Here is a 13,285-nt window from a genome sequence, read left to right as displayed (position 1 = left end):
CTCTAGCTTGACCTGTGTTTACGTTTGGGACAGTACCTGGCAACATACAGGATTAAGCCTCAGCTGCATTAAAAAACATAAACAAAATACATGGCTAAACTGAAGGAAAAATGACTCAAGACTCTCTGGTCATATCATTGGTGATTTGAGCCGGTGTACGTCTTGAAGTACATGATGTTCTGAGTCAACATTTACCCACAATGCCATTGTGCTAGTATACTGTGCTTTGGGTGTGTTTCTACCATGAATACGCCATGGAAACTTTGACTGACAGATAACACAATGTTATCAGCAAATAATAAACATGTGAGAAGAGCATTTCACTGTGCAGTAAGAAGGGGCACCGCGGCCTCTGCAGCAATCAGATTAGGGACATTCATAGGGGCTGGGAGATGTCCGACCATATTACGTTTTTAACCAAACCTTGACAGGAAGCCAGAAGGGCAGAAGATAGCAGCCTGCAGTGCCCACGCCCATGATGCAGGCACATGCTTAACTGCTCAGTTCAAGGTTTTTAGATGTCTCAGGGCCTCATTACATGGACAGCGGGGGACCAAGGTGCTATTAGCACCTTGGTCCATGCCGGTAAAATACCGGCACTGCCTTGGTGGAAAGGGGAATTACCGCCCTATTCCAAGGTTGGTGGCGCAGTAATTCCCCCTTCCCCCATTGCCCTTCCCCATTCCCATGTTTGCCCCATAGGGCATAATGGTAATGGGGAAGGTGCTAATTACGGCACCGCAAATTGCGGTACCGTAATTAGCTCCCTGGTCCCTTTGCGGGTTGGTTTTTAACGCCTGCAAAAAGCAGGCGTTAAATTCTCCAACCCGCAAAGGGACCTCGTAGTAAGGCGGTAAGGGTTTACCGGTACCGGTAAAATACCGGTACCGGTAAACCCTTACCGCCTACCGTGTAATGAGGCCCTCAGACTTCCCACAAAGTGGCATCCTTCTGTAAAAGGAAACATCCTAAACACAGAATCACCACATTTGAAAATAGTAATTAGATAATACCAATTGGCAACGTTTTCAATGAAATTGACATTGCTTGTAAGCATTTGTTTTTCTATAAAAAGGGCAAATATTTGAATGAATGAATCCAATCTTTATTTGGAAAAATTACATTTTCATAAAATAATCAAGTTCAAATCATTCATAACATGCACCAATAATTACAAAAATCATACAACTGAAACCCGGACCCACTACTAAACATTTTTAATACAGATTTTATACAAGCAAGATGCATTATTATTGACATTAATTCAACTAGTACAAATTTCTACGTATTAAAGCATTACCAATAAACGAGTAAATGCAAATGTGTCATAGCTAGTATTTGAGAGAATACTACATGCACCTGTGACCTCCCTTCCCCTTTTCAAAATAGTTAGAAGAGGTTTGAATGCTCCCAGAACTATCCCTAGTTACGTTTTCTACATAACAGACTAGACCTTAAGGGCATGAAAACTGCTCGGTTCCCTGGAATATAGAATCATGTCCCCAGACCCAAGTGCATTGTGTGCATAGTGCAAAACTGCACACTCTGTTTTCTAGATTCCTTTAATGCTCTAGTTCTCATTCTGAACGAACGGAATTCTTGTGTAATCTTCATGTAACCTGTTTTATTAATCCTGGCTTGTTTATTATCGAGTTCTTCAAGGCACAGATTCCTTAACGTACTTCAGTTTAGTCAAAGTGAGATGTTGATTTCTCCCGAGTCGCTTCCAATAAATTAGGGGCTGCAGACCTATATGATTTTCAATATAATCCAGGTCTCCTTCCACATATTACAGGTTTGCCGTCAGTCCCAGTTGCACCCCCATTAATGCGGATAGAAATTGGTTCTTCTTAATTCGAATTGTTCCTTGACTATGATGGAATCAGACACCTGCACCATATAAAGTTATTGGAGATATTTTGCCTTCTAGAACCAGAAACTTTGCACTATGTGAAAGCCTCCCTATTGTTGCCTGTATCTCAGGGCAGAGACATTGGCCTGTGCCACTTTGGAGGCTTGTGTTTTTAATTATACTGGTTTAAAGTAAGATCCCGGGATAAGGTGACACCTAAATAACAACGGCAGGTATTCCAATACATGTTTCCTCTCTCTACTGATATAGGTCCCAAAGGCATTCTTAGTTTACTCATGCACTTAACATTTGATGTATTTATATGTTCACCTGAATCCATCGCACTCACGGAAACGTGTGAGATGCACTTTGGTCTATATTTGCAGGGTCCCTAAAGAACACAACTTTACAAAGATGTGTGGTTGCCTGGAGGCAAGTGGACATTATGAGTGTTTTGCCTGTATCTGAGGCAAATGCACACAAAACGAAAACCAACTGCAGTAGCAGCAGTGCCCTTAATACTCTGGTCTAACTGTGTGGAGAGCTGCATTGATCAGTCAATGATCCAGGTGGCCTCTCCGTCTATGATACTTGTTCAGCACTTTTATAGTACAACGCGCAATCTGAATTGTGCTGGTATGTATTTAAGAAAATTGGGTTATCCAAAAGGAGCGGATCAGTGGAATGATATTAGAGAAACACGAGCAATTATGGGTGCATTAATTAATTGAAAATCTGAAGAACAGCTTGTGGGAAGTTTTTACCCATGCATACAAGCCCTACCATAAAACTGTGCAGTACTGGCATGGAAAACATCATGATGGCCAGAACTCCCCAGAGAGTGCACAGGGAAAACATGAAGAATAGGCTGCCACCCATTTTTGCCTATGTTGTGAGCACAGGAGGGCACTGCCTAAAACCACCATTGGGCTACACACACAGTAGCCTGAAACCATTGGGAATGGCAATGCTGATTGGCAAAAAAAGCAATTCAGAACTGTGGGGAATTCATTTTCTTAAGCCCAAGAATGGTTGCATTACCAGTACTCACCACTATCAGAAAGCCGGAGTTTTAAAACCACCAGACCTTTGTGTAAAACTGAACAAATGAAACAAAACCAGACCAAGGAAAGACTTGCTTAGAGGTGGATACAATGTAAAACTATATTCTGAAATGACTTGAAGGAAGTAATTATTTAATGTATATGTAAAAATTGAAAGTGATTTAAACTGGGAACAAAAAGTGACATTTAGCTGAAACCTGTCTTAATGAAACTGGATTCTGCCTGACAACTACCCCAGACAGGAGTTGAAACCTGCTCAGCCACTCTTCCCCTTGCCAAAAGGAGTTGTCACCTCTCTGATTAGATTAGGGGTGGAGCAGCTGGGGACTACAGGGAGTTGAACAAAGGCCTGTCCTGGACTCAGGCAAATGTTATATTGGGGGCGTCGTAAAATAGCTTCCTCTTGGGAGAAACTGGGGGGCAGCTGTGCCTCTGTGAACAAGCTGGCTTGGGGGAAGTGGATAAACCAGTTATTCCACCCTGTGATGGGGGAAGCCACACCCCTTTTTTGACCAGGGCATAATTTAAAAAAGATAGATAACTCATAGTGCGGACTTGTCAGAATTATATAAGTAAAATCATTATTTTTGTGATTTTTCTGTGAACATTTTGAGAGGCGTTAGGACCCTGTGGTGTATTCTGGAAGGTTGCTAGCAGAAAATAGGGTCTCACTCCAAATGTATGCATGTTAAAAATCTGACACTTTATCATCTGTAACCCATATCCCTGGTGCACATTTGTGTAAAATCTGGAAAGGTTTAGAGGTCGTTATCTGGATGAAAAGGGGAGAATTCTGTCATCAGTGGACACGACATCGTACAAAGACAGGGATCGGATGGTTTGGTGCTACAGAAAATATGTTAACTGGACCTATAATATTAGAAACATGGTACATAGATAAATATGTTTTTGGGTCAGAAATAGATTTGTGTGCAATCTGACATGGGGAGGTTCCTCTGACCATAAAACCTACAGCATCACTCTGACTCACATTTCCTTCCCCCAATCAAGAGAGAGAGGAAGAATTGGCCAATGATAAGTGAGAGGGGCAGGTTTAGTTATGACCAACGCACACACCCACTTTCCAAAACACATAGAAATAGACTGCTGGGACAGGTAGAGACTTTCAATTCCATTTGCTGCGGAGCATGCTGACCAACGACTTTACATCCAGAGATCCAGACTTCAAATCCATCAATCTCCAGAACCTGTACCAGAAATTAACTCCAGAATTTGTAGCAGAGAGGCCTGAATCACCAGCTGAATCCTCTTCAGCAGGCCTCAAAACTAACCAAACTATTCAACAGCCGGGCGAGCTGTTTGAAGTTTTGCCGAGAATTTTTTCAAGAACCTGTAGCAGTACCCAGAAAGCAGTGTTACATCCAGAATCCAGAGAGGCTAGACCAGCAGAGCAGAGCTGACCCAGATCGCTGTGAGCAGAACCGGTGCCTGATTGACCCGCTGAGCAGACAGAACCGCAGCCGGACGTGTTGACCAGATCCGTGACAAGGCCTATTTCAAATTGATTTTGTGAGTACCTAGCAGAACTGTGCAGAACCAATCTCTTAGTTAAAATAATCTAATCCAAACTATTTTAACCTAAGTAGAACAGCCTCCTAGAAATCGTGTCATCTGTCATTTTTAAAGCTGCACAACTGTCACCTGTCAATTCTGCAGCTGCAAGCTGTCACCTGTCATTTTGAGTTTTACTTTAAATCCGAAAATCTACCTTTATTAAATCGTCTGTATCTCTGGAACCATTTGGGCTAGGAACGTGGTTTAACTTTCATTTTAAAGCTGTGATTCTAGAACCTACTCCTTATACTTTTTCCGCACTCACGATTTACGCACTCGCGAAATTTACCGTGATTTGCGATTTTGGCTCAATTTCTCCACTTGTCAAAATAGCAGCTCCATTCTTTCTTTTGTTAAAATCCGTTTGCAACTTGGTAATAACTCATAGAGCATTGGTAAAGTGAGCCTGAACTAATACCAACACGCATCTCCCACTCACCCTGAATCTCTAGAGGGAATTAAAATCAGTTGGCACATTTTCCCATCCATTGCCATCACATTTAAAAGCATTTTGGGCCTGTGTTTCAAACCTCTACCTTTTTTCCTCTAAGCTTGCTGGTGGGGAACTGCATTTCGTATTGCATTTTGTTTGGATTCTTGAAGACTGTGTGCTCTTCTTCCATTTCTTACATTGCATAGGGGGGGAGTGAATTGTCAAGGAAAAGTGATTACATTGTCTTTTGTTGAAGCCATATCAAGTTATCTTCTGTACTGCATTTCATTCATCATTGCGTTTCCTTGAACCATATAAAGCTTTCTTTCCCACCTTATTCTTCTGTTCCTATTCATAAGTTACCTCTTGCTGATTACTGCTCATATTCACAAGTGTAATATCCATTATCAATTTATTTATATAAGTGTGATATATATATATATATATATATATATATATATATATATATATATATATATATATATATATAGTTTAAATTTTCAAATAAACCTTTTAATTTGCAAAACAAACCTACTTCTTGGCTCAGTGGGGTCAGGGGGATTCTAAGAGGGGGGTGTTATACAAGGGTTGTCATCCAGAGTACTGAACTGGGATATTCTGGGTTAGATTTGCCACTTGTGCAGATTAATACAGTGTGCCAACTGACCAGATACACATATCCGGTTAGATCACCACACTGTTTTACACTGTGAAAGCACCCCTCAAAGGAACGCTCTAAGGAAACGGTCTGTTTTGCAAAATAAAATACTAACTTCTGTAAGTCAGGAGGGAGATCAATCTCCAGCATGACGACCGTGGTAGATATGAAAATAGCGAGGGAGCACCTCTTACATAAGCTATTTGTGAGAGGTGAGAGGACTCATCAGGACCAGGCGGTCTGGTTGCAGGCAATCGCGCAACAGGTCACTGAAACAGGGTCAGATATATGGAGAGATCAGGGTCCCCTACATGTGGTCCTGAGCGAACTATATATGGCCCCTAAGGCAAACGATGAACACAATAAGATTGCCAGGATAGCAGCATATTTGTATCTATATATGAAAGTCATGCAGGATAAATGTGCTGAAGGCCAAGATCTGGCAAATAGGCAACATATGGCGTTATAAAAGGCCCAATCTTACCTGGTCTCTTCTGAGCAGAGGCTGCACGGAAGCCAGGAGTCAGAAAATGGCAGCAGACAGTACATCACTAAAATAAAGGAGGATATGTATAGGCTGCAGCAGGAAAAGGCTGACCAGGATACCAGATTTCTGGCCTTGCAGAAGGAGTACCAAGAAGGTTTGGACTCCCTTCTGCAGAGCCAGAAAAAGCTGGAGCAACAACTGGACTTCAACAGGGCATGCACAGAGCAGGTAGCCACCCTGCAAATTCGATTAGACAGAGAGAAAGAGGAAAGCAATACATTGATTCTGAAAGACCTGGATACCCAGGCAGAGTTTGATCAGGAGCGCCAGAAAGCTGGTGCCTTCCAAAGGCAAAGGGACGACCTGGCGGCACAGATGCAGGCTCTTAGTCAGGAATGGGATACCTTAGGCCAGGAAGTCTGCCACTTAAAAAGGAAAATGGAAGAAAATCACCTAGCCCTCCAGGGGCTGGGTGACCTCCAAAAAGAGCATCAGGGCTTGCTAGATCACACCAGGAGGGTGGAGGAGGCTCTGGCAAGAAAGGAGCTGGCCAGTAGGGATGGGACTGAGGAGGTAACCTTCCTGCAGCAGAGACTGGCCCAGTACTCCAGGACCAATCATTAGGCACAGAGAGAAAATGAGGCTCTCTGTCAGCCCAACGATATGCTCCAGCAACAGGTAGCGATGCAGGAGAGACTGATAGAGTGTAGTAAGGCCTTAACTGAGGAACTGAAAGTGCAGGCTCTTGCATTGCAACAGGGAGCAGGGGCTGATAGAGACGAGGTTCGCTGGGAACGGGAAATGCCTGAGCATAACCTCAGGAGCCCTGGTACCAGAGGCCTTCATCTCTCCCAGTCCCTGGACTCTGCCACCCCCATGTCCCCTCGCGCACATGAGCCCAGGGCCACGGGGATGGCAGATTACTATCCAGCTAGAAGTATGGGGCTCATAGGCCAGTACCTCCCAGGAATGGATGGGCGGGCATCCGGGTATGGGCACCCAAGTACAGTGCAATTTAGTGGGGAACCCCAGGAGAGTAGGCCCATTAAGGGCATCCTGAAAACCTCTGCCCAGTTAGGTCAGTGGGGGGGTACCCATCAAATCCTGACAGCAAGGAGGGGCCTGAAGACTCCTCTGAGCATTACAGGACACAGGGGACCAGGTCGCCACATTCTGCCAGCCATTCCCAGGCTTGCAGAATCCAGGAAAACCTGGAAGATCAGACGGCCACCTTTGGGAGCAGTGCTTCTGAGTCGGAGGATGAATGGACCAGGGTTACCCGAACCAAAAAGGCCAATAGGGCAAAAAGGGCCTTGCTTAAGGACCTATTGAAACAAATAAAGGCAATCAGGAGTGTCATCACTCCTTATCATAAGAACGCCAAGTATTCCATTTGGGAACACTTGGAGCTCTATGAGCAAATGATGGAGACTTTCCATTTGAAGGACAGCAGTAGCTGCATCCAGTACGTCAAATGGACATTCTCCCCAGAATACTCCAGTTTCTTTGCGGGGCTGGAGGACCAAAATCATTTAAGATGGTCCACCTATAAGGCGGCCATCTTGAAACATTTTTCTGTTCACAGAAATCCTCAAGAGGCTCGCAAGGCAGCCTACAATTTGCAATGTGGGGAGGATCATGCCCCACAAGAGTTTGTGCAAGAATTAAAGCGTGCTTTTGCGCAGACCACCAGAAGGGTGCGCACGGATAGCAGAGAATGTATCAATACGTTTTCCATGCCTTACCCAAATACATAATGACCCAGCTCGTGAGAGATTTTCATGAGAAAAGATCTTTAGACTGGGTCATTGAACAGGCTTCCCGGATCTATGAGGTGCAGAAGCCCATCGAAAATAAAAATAATGCGCAGAAAACCCCCAAAACCAACAGCACCCCTGCTGCTACCAAGGTGGCAGAGGTAAAGGTTGCCCCCGTTTTAGATTTGGAGATGGGGGGCCTAAAAACCTGCCTGCACCAAATAATTCACATCCCAGAAGGCCCTCTGGCCAGTCACAGGCAGGGAGTCGAGGAGGTAGTCCCACAAATGGGGTCCCCCGCTCCCCTGACTATGTAAGTCCCCGCTACAAGGGAAACCGACCCATCTTGGGTTATGTGTGGACTCCTCCAGCCCAAGGGGGGAGATCCAGCCAAGCGCCTAACCCGGGGAACTTCCCTCCTAACTTCCCCCAGGAGGGCAGAAATTCACCAAATCCTGGGCAGAACTTTTTTCCCAGGTATCCACCCAATTTCCAACCCCAAAACCATCCATCCTTCTTTCCCCAATTCCCTGAGCCCAGACAACCTAATCCAGGAGAGGGGATGCTAAGGGTGGAGGGCTACCCAAATCTTCCCAATCCGGGGTATTATCAGAGAAGGGATAGCTACCCTTCCAGGGATCAGCCCAGGGGAGAAAATAGAGCCCCGTATCAGCCTGAGCGGGTTTCACAACTTGAGCGCCAGGTCCAAAATATGGCACGGGATCTGGGTCACATACTGAGGGCTCAACAGAACCCTCAGATGAGAATGCCACCGCAGAATGCCCCAAACTCTGGACCTGGTGCTCCAGAACAATGACGGGGGCAGCACCCCGATAACCCACCGGTCCCCAGGGAGGAGGCGCAAGGGGAAGGGGGGTGTAAAGCCTTGGAGGAAGCTTCCTTCCCAACTTGGAAACAGCCCCTGGAAAACCAGGAACCGGAAACAAAATCTCCTGCCCCTGAAAGTCTGCCACCCAAGAAGAAGAGAGGAGGTAGAAGAAACAAAGGACCCAAACAGACCCACTTTGTGGAGGAGGTACAGGTCTTCCAATTTTAGGGAGAGGGATCCTCAGAAGATCCTGGGAAAAGGATCTTCTCCTTCAGAGATGGGGCAACTCCTCCCAAGGAAAAATGGATCCCAAGGGATGCCAATTCAGACTGGGGAGATGTGGAGACTGAGCTACCGCCGCCCATCATCTCATCCCAGAACCGACAATACCAAAATGCCAAGGGTCAAACTCATCCTGATGACTGCCTAAAAAAGGGCGGGGCGGCCCAGAACCGGAACCAGGGGAACCCACAAGGCTCTGATCTCCAGTTGCCAACTTTTTCTTTCAGATTCCCAAGGCTCTCCACAGAATTCTGCCCAAATCTCTTCGCTAGCAATGTCCAAAACCAGAAAGTTAGCCCACCTGTTGTCCAAAAATGTGCATTATCTGTGCCCCCTTGAGGAGAAGGAGGGAAGATACTATGCCCCGGTACAAGTACAGGGGCAGGGTACAATTTTGGCACTGTTGACACTGGATCCCAAGCTACCATTCTGTCCAAAAGGGCCTTTGAGGAACTAAATGCAGGAAGGGGGGAGAATTACCGAATTCCTCTCACCTCTCTTCCTGGACAACTGCAGAACTTTGACGGGAAGGAAATTCCAGTTGAGGGGACTGCAGACTTGGACATTAAAATTGGGCGACACAAGGTGAAACACCCGGTCATAGTAGTGACTCCAGAGGGCACCCCTTGTTTACTAGGGAATGACCTCCTGAGAAGGTTGTCACCCCTAATAGATTGTGTAAACAAGGTCCTCTGGACCCAGACTAGCCGACCAATAAAATTAAAACAGAGTGTCAACCATGTTAGTTTAAACGGCACCTGCCACATGGTTGAACAAAAATCTGACCAAGTAAAATTTCACTTCCAGAACAACCAAACTCCAGACGTGACAGTAATAGCAGTAGGACAACAGACTGGTGATGGGAGGTCCTCTCTATTTCTGAAAATCAACCTTCCTTCCAGTTTAAGGTGGTATTCCACACTGGAAGGAAACACCCTGAAATTCTTTACTAATCCACAATCAGAAACTCCCACTCCTATAGTCCAGAAAGATGTGAAATCAGCTCAGAGCCTGGCTGATATTCAATAAATTGGAGAGCAGTTGTTCACCGAGCTGGGGGTAGATCTCTCTCCGCGGCAGGGGCCTCCCTCTGGAACAGCCTTCCTGCCTCCCTGAAACTTGAGGAGAACCATCTCCGGTTCCGGAAGCACCTCAAAACCTTCCTCTTTGCCTCTGCTTTCTCTCTCCCTCTCCCCTGCTGAACAGCTAATATTCTTCACTGAAACTGCACTGATTCTGCAACTGGACCACTCTTAACAGCCTCGGTCCTGGGCCCAGCCACTCTCCACTTGCACTGATGCCCTGGAACCCCTCTGCACTGCGGGACTGTCTCTGTATCCCTACAGCCCCCCCCTTTTCCAGCACTTGTTCTGCACTTACCTTGCACTTGCCACCAGCTGGCCTATTTATTTATTACTTTACGCCACTTACCTTGTACTGCACTTCCCCCCCTCCCCTTCCCCTTGCACTTTTCCCCCTCCCCCACCCCTGCACTTGCGCGATCTGAATGACACCTGGCCTAGTAGGATCGTTGTCTGTCTCCCCTTGTTTCCTCCCCTCCCTGCCTCGTCGCGCCTTAAAACACCTGTGTATAGGCGCGTTACAAATGCCATATCATATCATATATCATATCATCCCTGTTCAGTTAAATGATGGGAAGGACTCTGTTCTCGCTCGAGTGTGTGTGAACAACGGTAAGAGCTTCATCAGCGAAGCCATGTTCCGCCAACTCCCAAAAGATCCAGCCATTCCCACATTCAAACTGATAGACAAATGGGAAATGGACCTGGAAGGACCTAATTCCAAACATCTCCTGCCAAGCAGGTGTATGCTCAAAATCTCCATTGGCAACAAGAGCATAGTCCATAATTGTTGGGTCGTGCGAGACGTCACGGCCGCCTTTTACTTAGGCAGTGACATTCTCAATCGCTTTGCCATTAGTTTGGACATAATAAATTTCAAAGCTTGGTCCCGATTAGCGGATAATCCCATGGGCTTTGATGATCCAGAAAAAGCATTTAGGTCAGCTCAATTGCTACCTTATGCAGTTGAAATTCAGATCAAAGAGGAAGTCACCATCCCAGAAAGGACCCGACAATTCTCCCTGGAAGTGAAAGTTAAAAGAGGACGAAAATTGAAAAACCCTGATGCTTATATACATCCAAATGCTTCTCTCCAACAGCAAGGGTTAGGGGTAAACCCAACACCATTAGTCAACATAGAACATGACACCATTCCAATAGAGGTGGATAACAGTGACTTAAAGAGTATTACTCTAGCCGCAGGCACCATTATTGGAATGGCGATTGATGACCGACATTTCTCCATTGATGTAGGAAATGACCAATCCCCAAGGACTGTTTTGACAGTGACAGTGATGACAATACAACACCAGACAGGATTTTCACCTGGCATGGGGGGAACTTCCTGGTGTACACTTCTTGCCCTTATGGTATAATCCGGTGCTGGGAATATTGAAGCCAAACGGCCAGTGGAGACTCTGCGGCGACCTTAGGGAGCTCAACAAACGGGTCCATACTTCCCGATGGCCTCTGCCCTACATTGACCAAGGGCTGGCCCAGATCCAGGGGTCACAGGTATTCACAGCAATAGACCTGACCAATGGATACTGGACTGTGCCTGTCAGTAGGGAGGACCAATACAAACTGGCTTTTACCTTTGGGGGCCAGCAGTACACATGGACCCGGACTCCCTTCGGATACCTCAACTCCGGCAGTGAATTCAACATTTTCCTACATAAGGCCATGCCCGACCTGGGTGCGAGGGGTAACCTGGCTTATGTAGATGATGTCCTCATCAAAAGTTCATCTGTGGAAGAACACATAGCGGAGATCCGTTATGTTCGGACGCAGTTGAGGGCCGCCGGAGCAAAACTTTCCTTCCAGAAAGCACAGTGGTGTAGAACCTGTGTTAATTTCTTGGGGCATGAGATTACTCCTCAGGGTCTCTGTCCCCAGGAAAAGAAAGTGGAAGCACTTCAGAAACTGAAAGACCCCATAACTCTGCGGGAACTAAGGAGCCTCCTTGAACTGACTAATTACAGCAGAAAGTTCATTGAAGGCTACGCAGAGATCACTAGACCCCTAATTCATCTCATGAAGGGGGGGGGTCAAGAGGGAATGGGGTCCAGAACAATCCAAGGCAGTAAGACAACTCAAAAGAAGACTCTCACAAGCGCCTTGCCTAGCTTACCCTGTCAGAAACAAGGAGTTCTTCCTGGAGACAGGGTTCTCTAATACGTGCTTGACGGCAGTATTATACCAAAAGCATGACAAGGTCAATAAAGTAATCTCCTATGCGAGCAAAACTTTATCCTCTGTGGAGGAAAAATTCAATGATTGTGAGAAGGCACTCCTGGCAACGGTGTGGGCATTGAAGAATTACTGCCCGTTTATCCAGGGGGAACACATCCTAGTGGAGACTCCACACCAGCCTCTACAATATCTCCAAAGTGACAGAATCCGGGCCGGAAATGTGAGTAATTCCCGAATTACTTCCTGGATTCTGTCAATGCAAGGCTTTCCTGTGGAGGTCAGATATGGCCAAAACAAGAAGAGTCCCCACGCGCAAGGTCTGGCTGACTTGCATGATTGTGCCAGAGAAAACTGTCTCGAGGACGAAAGTCTAAAAATCAAGGACAACATGGAGGCATACCGTCCACACACAAAGTCTTTGAAGAAGACAAGTGTGAGGGAATGCCCACTGTCTATGTGGATGGATGCTCGTACCATGTTGACGACAACGGGGAGAAAGAACTGGTGGCCGGCGTAGGGAATGCTTGGGTGAATAAGTCACCAGAACCCTCCGCTGGATACAAAATTGGTCCCCGAAGTAGTCAGGTGGCAGAATTTATGGCTGTGCATCAGGCCATCCTCACTGCTGTCCAACATCAACTCCATGAACTGGTCATAATCACAGATTCGGATTATGTACGGAACGGGTTCGTGGAGCACCTGGTTAATTGGAAAACCAGAGGCATGTTATGTGCTAATAACAAACCCTTGAAACATGGGAAGTTAATCGAAAACATTGATGATCTGGTCACATCGAATGGGATGACCATCTACTGGAAAAAGATCAAGGGTCATTCCAAAGTAGAGGGACCAGACAAAACTGGAAATGACTTAGCTGATCAGCTGGCCAAAACCGGGGTAATCCAAGGGGATCTAATAGAAATAGAGTCCCTGTTGGGGGAAATCCAGGTCACTGCTATCACTAGGTCCCAGACAAATGCTCACAATGATCTTTCAACTGCCCAATGGAGCAAGGAGACCCCTGATGCTGATTTGATTACAGCTCAGAAGGGGGATCCAATCATTGGTAAGTT

At 46.1% G+C, this 13,285-nt stretch overlaps 1 protein-coding gene across 6 annotated transcripts in view; it reads right to left on the bottom strand.

The window, feature by feature from the left end:
• Positions 1–13,285, bottom strand: part of LRFN2 (leucine rich repeat and fibronectin type III domain containing 2) — a 2,062,896-nt gene that overhangs the window by 193,563 nt on the left and 1,856,048 nt on the right. The gene's annotated exons all lie outside the window — the stretch shown is intronic.

The sequence above is a fragment of the Ambystoma mexicanum genome, chromosome 4q (genome assembly GCF_040938575.1).
Source record: "Ambystoma mexicanum isolate Mex_15411 chromosome 4q, UKY_AmexF1_1, whole genome shotgun sequence".
In the NCBI taxonomy this organism is placed as follows: domain Eukaryota; kingdom Metazoa; phylum Chordata; class Amphibia; order Caudata; family Ambystomatidae; genus Ambystoma; species Ambystoma mexicanum.
The sequence above is the reverse complement of the archived record's forward strand: the minus strand, read 5'-3'. Positions and strand labels throughout refer to the sequence as shown.